Here is a 9,377-nt window from a genome sequence, read left to right on the forward strand (position 1 = left end):
AGGAGCCGGATCAGACACCGCACGGGGCCGACTGTCACCGCGGGAGGCCCACCTCGGGGACCTTGAATGAAGTCTCCGCCCCTCGCGCCTGCGAGAGCGGCGTTCCCGACTCCCTGAGCGATACGAGCTGCGACCAGATGATGAAGGAGACCACCATCGGGAAATACGGGAGCGCACCCTACTCCTGGACTCCTGGCAGGAACACCTGCGGTGATGCCTACACGACCCAACAGATCTGCTCCATCCGGAGCGGCCAGAACCCCGTGAGGACGACCGTGACCGTCTAGGACGGGAACGGCCCTCTGACCTATAAGGTACTCGGTCACGCGGTGGCTGACTGACTTGCCGCACATTGTCAACAAAAAGCAAAGGGGAACAAGCAGCAGCATCTAAAGGCGGTGGGTCATCAGACTGGGGCCCCAAAGTATCACTAGCATCCTCATAAGGAGGATCCACACTACCACTCCCTAGGACAGGTGGCTGCGGAGGGTCCCCAGCTACTACGGGAACACCCTGGGGTCTAATGGGAACCCGGGCAGTGGCAATAGGGGTATCAGGGATCTCCTCAGCAGGGGCACCAGCACCCATTATAGCTGGCAGTACAGGGGTTAACTCTGGTCGGGAAACTAAGGCAGGCCGCACTGAAATACCTGTGACTGCTGGGACCTGCAGGGAAGCGCGCAAAGCTGCCGAAGAACTCCCCCCAGCTTCCTGGGTCACATGACCCGGAAGGGGCGGAGCTACGGCCCGGGCCGCGGCCACTGCCGCACCAGGGCCCGAAACTATAGCTGAGGAGGCTATGCGGGCAGCAAAGCGCCCCCTCCTGGAACCAGCAGAAGACCTAGGGGGACTGGGGCTCAGACGGCCGGGAGGGCGCGATGCCCGAGCGATCCGTCACCCCCACGCAGCAGGACCTACCGGCCGAGATGCACTAACAGCTACAGCAGCAGGAAGCTCTAGCCCAGCCAAGAGCTGAGACAAGACGCCTGGGTCAGCCAACACCCGCTCCCTGATAGCAGTCCACACAGCCTCGTCAGCCATCTCCGGAGCAAGCTGTCTTCTCAGGAGCGCTGGTGAGCACAAAAGGAATCACCAGGGGGTGGGGTGGACCTAAATATACCCTGGGCGTGCCTTTATAACCCTCCTACAACCCGGGAAAGCAGGGGGAGGGGGAACTATACTGGGCTCCATGTTAACCCCTGCCGTTCCGTACAGTCATGGCTACCTATCCCTAAACGGCAGGTAACCTACAAAACCACAAATGAGTTAAATCCTCACAATGAGACGCGTTATTTAGCAATAAATCAATGACGCACTTAGATGTCCACTAGAGATGAGCGAATTTACAGTAAATTCGATTCGTCACGAACTTCTCGGCTCGGCAGTTGATGACTTTTCCTGCATAAATTAGTTCAGCTTTCAGGTGCTCCGGTGGGCTGGAAAAGGTGGATACAGTCCTAGGAAAGAGTCTCCTAGGACTGTATCCACCTTTTCCAGCCCACGGAAGCACCTGAAAGCTGAACTCATTTATGCAGGATAAGGCATCAACTGCCGAGCCGAGAAGTTCGTGACGAATCAAATTTACTGTGAATTCGCACATCTCTAATGTCCACTCTATAAGGCTGTGTTGACATGTTGTGGTACCACAACTAATTACCGCATGCGTTTTTACCGCAAATGGCAAAAAAAAAAAAAAAAAAACAGGGCATGGAGGGCTTTTTGAGCCTTCCCGCAGCCCCAATAATAATAAAGGTCCTGCCGTAGGGGGTGTAATTACTTTATTGGCACAGTGGAGGGAGAGTAGGAGGGGTTCCCCCTGTACGGTTGTAGCATGACGTGGGTGCCGTCCTCATGATGTCTCAGCCGCAGCGTCGTGCAGTAACCTGCATTCATGTGTCGGGGCGCTCGCTCCATTATATGCAAATTTAATGACGGTTCAGCGAGTGAGTGTGAGTGAGCGGAGCAGGATGACTCCATATTACTGACTGCCTCTGCCGCTAACCTCCACTCTTATGTTTTCCGAGTATTGCAAAACTACAACTCCCAGCATGCCCGGACAGCCAAAGGCTGGGGGTTGTAGTTATGCAACAGCTGGAGACACACTATTTAAATGGCCACTCTCATTAAAACTATTTTATCCTATTGCACTCCTTATGGTAAATAAAATATCTTTCTAATGTACTTTGTGTTAAAAAAAATGAAGTTTTCTATGTTTTGTGTTTAAAAAAAGCTGCCACTAGGTGTCTCCCTACTTGTCCAGAGCACATTCCCCCCCCCATCTCTTGCACAGACTTTGGACTCCTGCTGGCCTGGCAGAAGTCCAAAATCAGGAAATGCAATCTGGAGTGCTGAGAGGTGTGTGTGTGTTTGTGTGTGTGTGCTGCCTTAGCCAATCATAGCTCATCTCACACTGATCTGCTCTGGGCTGTGTGTAGCAGAGTGAGGGAGGAAGTTCTCCCCTGTATGGCTTCAGATGATGTCACTCCTGCTGGGGAACGCCCCTTCCCAGTCTGTGAATCTGACTGAGACTGAGAAGAAAATGCTGAGCAATATTAAGGTAGAAAACTAAAAAATAATAAAAATTAATGCAGGGGGTGGTTTATCATGATGGGGGCAGTGAACTGGGAAGGATTATAAAATTTAACAAGATAATGAGAGGTACTCTTTAAGTGGTGTCCCTTTAAGTGACACCACATTTGCCCTGCCACTTCCTAAAACACATAGGGGGAGATTTATCAAAACCTGTGTAGAGGAAGAGTGGTGCAGTTACCCATAGCAACCAATCAGATTGCTTCTGCACTGCACCGCTCTTCCTCTACACAGGTTTTGATAAATCTCCCCCTATATAGTGATATATTAAAATGTAAATGCACTAAAAGATCTATTATTGTGGTGTCCCGGTACCGTATTGCATATCGTACCTTGAATGGTGGTCCCCAAAGTCAGAGTTACTACGTTCAGGTAGGGTCCCCCAGGTGGAACAGCCCCTAGTCGCCTCCTCCTTCTCCAATTTTATAATGTTTATGTGTACATATTTAATAATGTATATTAGTATACTTACCTTTGTAGTGTCGCAGGACCTTCGGTCATGTGACTATGTTAATTCCTCTATGGTATGTTGGAGGACCTTTGGAGGCCCTTGGGTCACATGATTACCCATAACCCTTTGTAAAGATGATTGACAGAAGTAATGGACCAGTGAGCTTTAGTCCAGCCCCTGCCCATATAAGGGAGCTGTGGCCAGTGATCGCTCTCTTGGGTTGCTGCTCTCATGGATGCCAGACTAGCAGGACGGATCTGCGCAACTTTCAAAGACAAGCAAGGCCAGAAGCCTGACGGCCTCAGCCTGAAACTAAACCGTGTGTTCTAAACTAATCCCCGCTAAAGCTAGCGTGACTGCTGGACCTCAACTAAATTCCCTAAATCCAGCGCAACAGCGCATATCAGTCTACGGACTCTAAAACACTTAAGGTCCCAACCACTGTCAATCTCTAAGAGACTTTGCCTGTATAGAGACTGTGTCGGTTATGAAGCTTGCATAAAATCTTCAGTAAAAGTTCCGACTGTTTTCAGCAAACTCTCCAGTTGTGGACATTCAATTATTCCATACCTCCCTATTGCTCTTGGGAAGGATGGTGGTTGGACATGCACTGCAGAGGAGCCCTCACCCTGGCATCACGAATAGAAAGGGTTATTCAGACACCGTTTAATTACCGCACAGCTACACCCCATATACCCTACACCCCAGGCAATCACATTATAATAATACACATTGGGGGAGATGTATGAAAACCTGTGAAGAGGAAAAGTTGACCAGTTGCCCATAGCAACCAATCAGATCGCTCCTTTCACTTTTCAGAGGCTTTTTAAAAATGAAAGTAGCGATCTGATTGGTTGTTATGGGCAACTGGGCAACTTTTCCTCTTCACAGGTTTTCATAAATCTCCCTCAGTGTTTTTGGCAAAAATACCACAAAGATGGCATCTTGGGAGAAAAGAAATGAGGGAGCAGTTTTTTGTGGTGTTTTTATTTTATTTTTGCCCAAAAATTAAAAAAAACTCAAACAAAAATTGTGTCTATTCCTTGGGCTGGGATTAAACACAACTTATTTTCCCCCCTTCCCACAGACGTCCGTCCAGATGTTGTAAAACTATAACTCCCAGCATGCCCTGACAGCCGAAGGCTGGACAACCACAGGGGATCACTGATGTTGTATGTCAATCTCGGCCCATGCTACATGATCTTTAAAGGGGTATTCCAGGCAAAACCTTTTTTATATTTATCAACTGGCTCCGGAAAGTTAAACAGATTTGTAAATTACTTCTATTAAGAAAATCTTAATCCTTCCAATAGTTATTAGCTTCTGAAGTTTTCTGTCTAACTGCTCAATGATGATGTCACGTCCCAGGAGCTGTGCATGATGGGAGAATATCGCCATAGGAACTGCACAGCTCCCGGGACGTGAGTCAACAGAAAGCAGTTAGACAGAAAAACAACAACTCAACTTCAGAAGCTAATAACTATTGGAAGGATTAAGATTTTTTAATAGAAGTAATTTACAAATGTGTTTAACTTTCCGGAGCCAGTTGATATATAAAAAAAAGTATTGGCCTGGAATACCCCTTTAACTGGCAGCAGGAGCCACAACCACTTTAAATCAATGAGCAGCGCTGGCTTCCAGGACGCAACGTCGGGAACGTCACTCGTCAGACGTCCCGGCAGCCCGCGATGCTCATTGAGCCTCCCGGAGCCGCACTGATCTGTGTAAGAAACCTATGGGCCCAGGCTGTTGGGGCCACCAAATGATATTACAAATACTGAGTGTCTGGTTAGGAGAAACAAAGATAACGCACCCACGGAGAGTGGCGCCATTTTAATAAAAATTGCCAAAAATCCCTTAGATAACAGTCAGGCAGAATATGTTAAAAAGCTTTCTTTTTTTTTTCTTCCAGCCAATCAGAGAGCAGCACTACTCAAATAGAACTCCCAGGAGGTAACAGCGTGTCACACATGTGATGTCATAACCATTGTCCACCAGGGAGCAGCACTGAGCAGAAATAACACGGCTCCTGCTCATTGTTCATCAGTCAGAGGCCGATGCTGGACGCTGTACCCGGGAATGGAGACTCATACACATGACTGTGACTGCCGGTAAGTGTCATATTGTTGTGTCCTAAAGGTCTTTAGTGCAGTTCCATGTGCATTTCTATAATAAACATGTAGATAATCTATCTTTTCTTTTCCTATCTTAGATGCAGTATTTCCAGCATGTGGAGTCGCATTTCCGGACCTACAGCAAGAAGTTGGATGAAGACATAACCCCTGGAATCACGCACATACACAGACACTTTGCCCAAATTCTAGAGGTAACCTCCTTTAGTATGCCCAGAGGAAGGGCAGTACAGTAGCCATGGATTCCCTACAGGTTTCCTCCCCTCTGGAGGTTTTTCCTGTCCTGAGTATTAGTTACTGTTCGCTCTTAGTGAGTGATGGAGGTTACATAAAATCCCTACACAAACATTGTAAGAAATAAGAAATAAAGTTCCCCCTTTTTTAAAACAGTTCTTTGACTTGTTCGACTCATTTATTTTATTTCTGTGTGTGAAAAATAGTGTTAGCAAAATGGATGACACGAGTTTTTATTTTTTATTTTAAATGTCCAAAGCTGCTCTCCTGCGCGATCTGCAGAATGCGGTGCAGGGAGAGGCAGCTGATGCTGGGTGGGACAGTTGCCGAGGCAACCGTAGGACACCCAGCAGGTTCCATGCACGAGCCTTTTTCTGAAGAATGGGACTCATGCAGGGAACTTGCTAGGGGTCATACGGTTGCAAAGGATTAACTTTTGGGTATGTGCACTGGCACTTAACCTCTTAAGGACCCAGCCATTTTACACCTTAGGACCCGGCCATTTTTTGAACATCTGACCACTGTCACTTTAAACATTAATAACTCTGGGATGCTTTTAGTTATCATTCTGATTCCGAGATTGTTTTTTCGTGACATATTCTACTTTAACATAGTGGTAAAAAAAATTGTGTAACTTGCATCCTTTCTGGGTGAAAAATTTTAAAATTTGATGAAAATTTTGAAAATTTTGCATTTTTGTAACTTTGAAGCTCTTTGCTTGTAAGGAAAATGGATATTCAAAATATTTTTTTTTCACATATACAATATGTCTACTTTATGTTTGCATCATAAAATTTACGTGTTTTCACATTTGAAAGACACCTGAGGGCTTCAAAGTTCAGCAGCAATTTTCCAATTTTTCACAAAATTTCCAAACTCACTATTTTTCAGGGACCAGTTCAGGTTTGAAGTGGATTTGAAGGGTGTTCATCTTAGAAATTCCTCACAAATGACCCCAGTATAAAAACTGCACCCCCCAAAGTATTCAAAATGATATTCGGTCAGCATTTTAACCCTTTAGGTGTTTCACAGGAATAGCAGGAAAGTGAAGGAGAAAATTCACAATCTTCATTTTTTACACTCTCATGTTCTTGTAGACCAAATTTTTGAATTTTTACGAGGGGTAAAAGGAGAAAATGTATACTTGAATTTGTAGCCCAATTTCTCTTGAGTAAGCAGATACCTCATATGTCTATGTAAAGTGTTCTGAGGGCGCAGTAGAGGAGCGATAAGGGGATTTTGGAGAGTACGTTTTTCTGAAATGGTTTTTGGGGGGCATGTTGCATTTAGGAAGCCCCTATTGTGCCAGAACAGCAAAAAAAAAAAACACATGCCATACCATTTTGGAAACAAGACCCCTTGAGGAACGTAACAAGGAATTAAGTGAGCCTTAATACCCCACATGTGTTTCACGACTTTTGCATATGTAAAAAAATGAAACAAAATTTCACTAAAATGTGTGTTTCCCCCAAAATTTCACATTTTTGCAAGGGTTAATAGCAGAAAAATACCCCCCAAAATTTGTAACCCCATCTCTTCTGAGTATGAAGGTACCCCATAAGGTGGCGTGTAGTGCACTACGGGCGAACTACAATGCTCAGAAGAGAAGGAGTCATATTTGGCTTTTTGAGAGCAAATTTTGCTAGGGGGGCATGTCGCACTTAGGAAGCCCCTATGGGGCCAGAACAGCAAAAAAAAAAAACACATGGCATACCATTTTGGAAACTAGACCCCTTGAGAAACGTAACAAGGGGTACAGTTAGCATTTACCCCCACTGGTGTCTGTCAGATCTTTGGAACAGTGGGCTGTACGAAATTTTTAATTTGCACAGCCCACTGTTCCAAAGATCTGTCAGACACCAGTGGGGTGTAAATTCTCACTGCACCCCTCATTACATTCCGTGAGGGTAGTAGTTTCCGAAATGGGGTCACATGTGGGGTTTTGTTTTTTTGTGTTTGTCAAAACCGCTATAACAATCAGCCACCCCTGTGCAAATCACCTCAAATGTACATGGCGCACTCTCCCTTCTGGGCCTTGTTGTGCGCCCCCAGAGCACTTTGCGCCCACATATGGGGTATCTCCGTAGTCGGGAGAAATTGCATTACAAATTTTGGGGGACTTTTTTCCCTTTTACCTCTTGTAAAAATGAAAAGTATAGGGCAACACCAGCATGTTAGTGTAAACAATTTATTTTTTTACACTAACATGCTGGTGTAGACCCCAACTTCACATTTTCATAAGGGGTGAAAGGAGAAAAAGCCCCCCAAATATTGTTAGGCAATTTCTCCCGAGTACGGCGATACCCCATATGTGACCCTAAACTGTTGCTTTGAAATACGACAGGGCTCCAAAGTGAGAGCACCATGCGCATTTGAGGCCTATTTTAGGGATTTGCATAGGGGTGGACATAGGGGTATTCTACGCTAGTGATTCCCAAACAGGGTGCCTCCAGCTGTTGCAAAACTCCCAGCATGCTTGGACAGTCAACGGCTGTCCAGCAATACTGGGAGTTGTTGTTTTGCAACAGCTGGAGGCTCCATTTTGGAAACAGTGGCGTACCAGACATTTTTCATTTTTTTTTGGGAGGGGGGCTGTGTAGGGGTTTGTGTATATGTAGTGTTTTTTACTTTTTATTTTATGTTAGTGTAGTGTAGTGTTTTTAGGGTACAGTCACATGGGCGGGGGGGTTACAGCGAGTTTCCCGCTGTGAGTTTGAGCTGCCGCGCAAAATTTGCTGCATCGCAAACTTGCAGTTTGATACTCACTGTAAGCCCCCTGCCCATGTGAATGTACCCTGTACACTCAAAGGGGGGGGGGGGGGGGGACCTCCAGCTGTTGCAAAACTACAACTCCCAGCATGCACAGTCTATCAGTGCATGCTGGTAGTTATAGTTTTGTAACAGCTGGAGGCACACAGGTTGGGAAACACTGAGTTAGGAAACAGACAATGTTTCCCAACCAGTGTGCCTCCAGCTGTTGCAAAACCACAACTCCCAAACATTCTCAGGCATGCTTGGAGTTGTAGTTTTGCAACATCTGGAGGACTACAGTTTGCAGACCACTAATACAGTGGTTCCCAATCTGTGCCCTTCCAGATGTTGCAAAACTACAATTCCCAGTATGCCAAAACTGTCCAGGCATGCTGGGAGTTGTAGTTCTGCAACATCTGAAGGCCAGATGTTACAGAACTACAACTCCCAGCATGCCTGGACAGTAAGGGCATGCTGAGGATGTGTAGTTTTGCAACATCTGGAAGGGCACAGTGGTCCCAAAACTGTGGACCTCCAGATGTTGCAAAACTGCAACTCCCAGCATGCCCAGACGCCAAAGGCTGGCTGGGCATGCTGGGAGTTGTAGTATACAGGGTCCCAATACAGCAATGCATGTCGCTTTACGGCGACGTGCATTGCTGTAAAGGGCCCGACCGCGGCTGAAGATTAACTCACCTGTCGCCGCCGCCGCCGTCTTCATCGTCTGGATCCGGGTCTTCAGGGACGAGGTAAATAGCGGGGCCGGGCCCCAGCACTCCCCCGTCCCCCGCCGCGTCCTCCGGTCTTCCTCTCGTCCTCTCCGGACTTCCAGGGGCCGGGCAGGACGGGAGGAAGTAACCGCCCCCCCCCTCCTGCGATTGGTCGGTTAACTAACCGACAGATCGCAGGGTATAGGAGGAGGTGGCAGGCTTGCCACCTCGCTCCTATACTTCAGCATGGTCCTGGCTGTCTGTGACAGCCGGGATCATGCGAAATTACCGGGCGGTCGGGTCCCAGAGACCCGATCAGCCCGGTATCGCCGCAGATCGCAAGGGCGATTTCCGTTGCGATTTGCGGCGTACATGGCCCTCCTCGGTGTTTGCCCTGGATGCCTGCTGAAGCATTTCAGCAGGCATCCGCTTCCGATCTCTGCCCGGCGCGCGGCAGAGACTGGAAAACGTCAGGGCGTATGGATACGCCCTGGGTCCTTAAGAGGTTAA

The 9,377-nt window shown here is 47.2% G+C and overlaps 1 long non-coding RNA gene across 1 annotated transcript; it reads left to right on the forward strand.

Moving 5' to 3' along the window:
• The first annotated feature begins 4,957 nt into the window (after positions 1 to 4,957).
• Positions 4,958 to 5,561, forward strand: LOC130360876 (uncharacterized). Its single transcript, XR_008890854.1, has 2 exons — positions 4,958 to 5,151; positions 5,253 to 5,561. It is a non-coding gene; the product is annotated as an uncharacterized LOC130360876 (long non-coding RNA).
• Positions 5,562 to 9,377: the final 3,816 nt, after the last annotated feature.

This window comes from Hyla sarda, chromosome 3 (assembly GCF_029499605.1).
Source record: "Hyla sarda isolate aHylSar1 chromosome 3, aHylSar1.hap1, whole genome shotgun sequence".
Lineage (NCBI taxonomy): Eukaryota > Metazoa > Chordata > Amphibia > Anura > Hylidae > Hyla > Hyla sarda.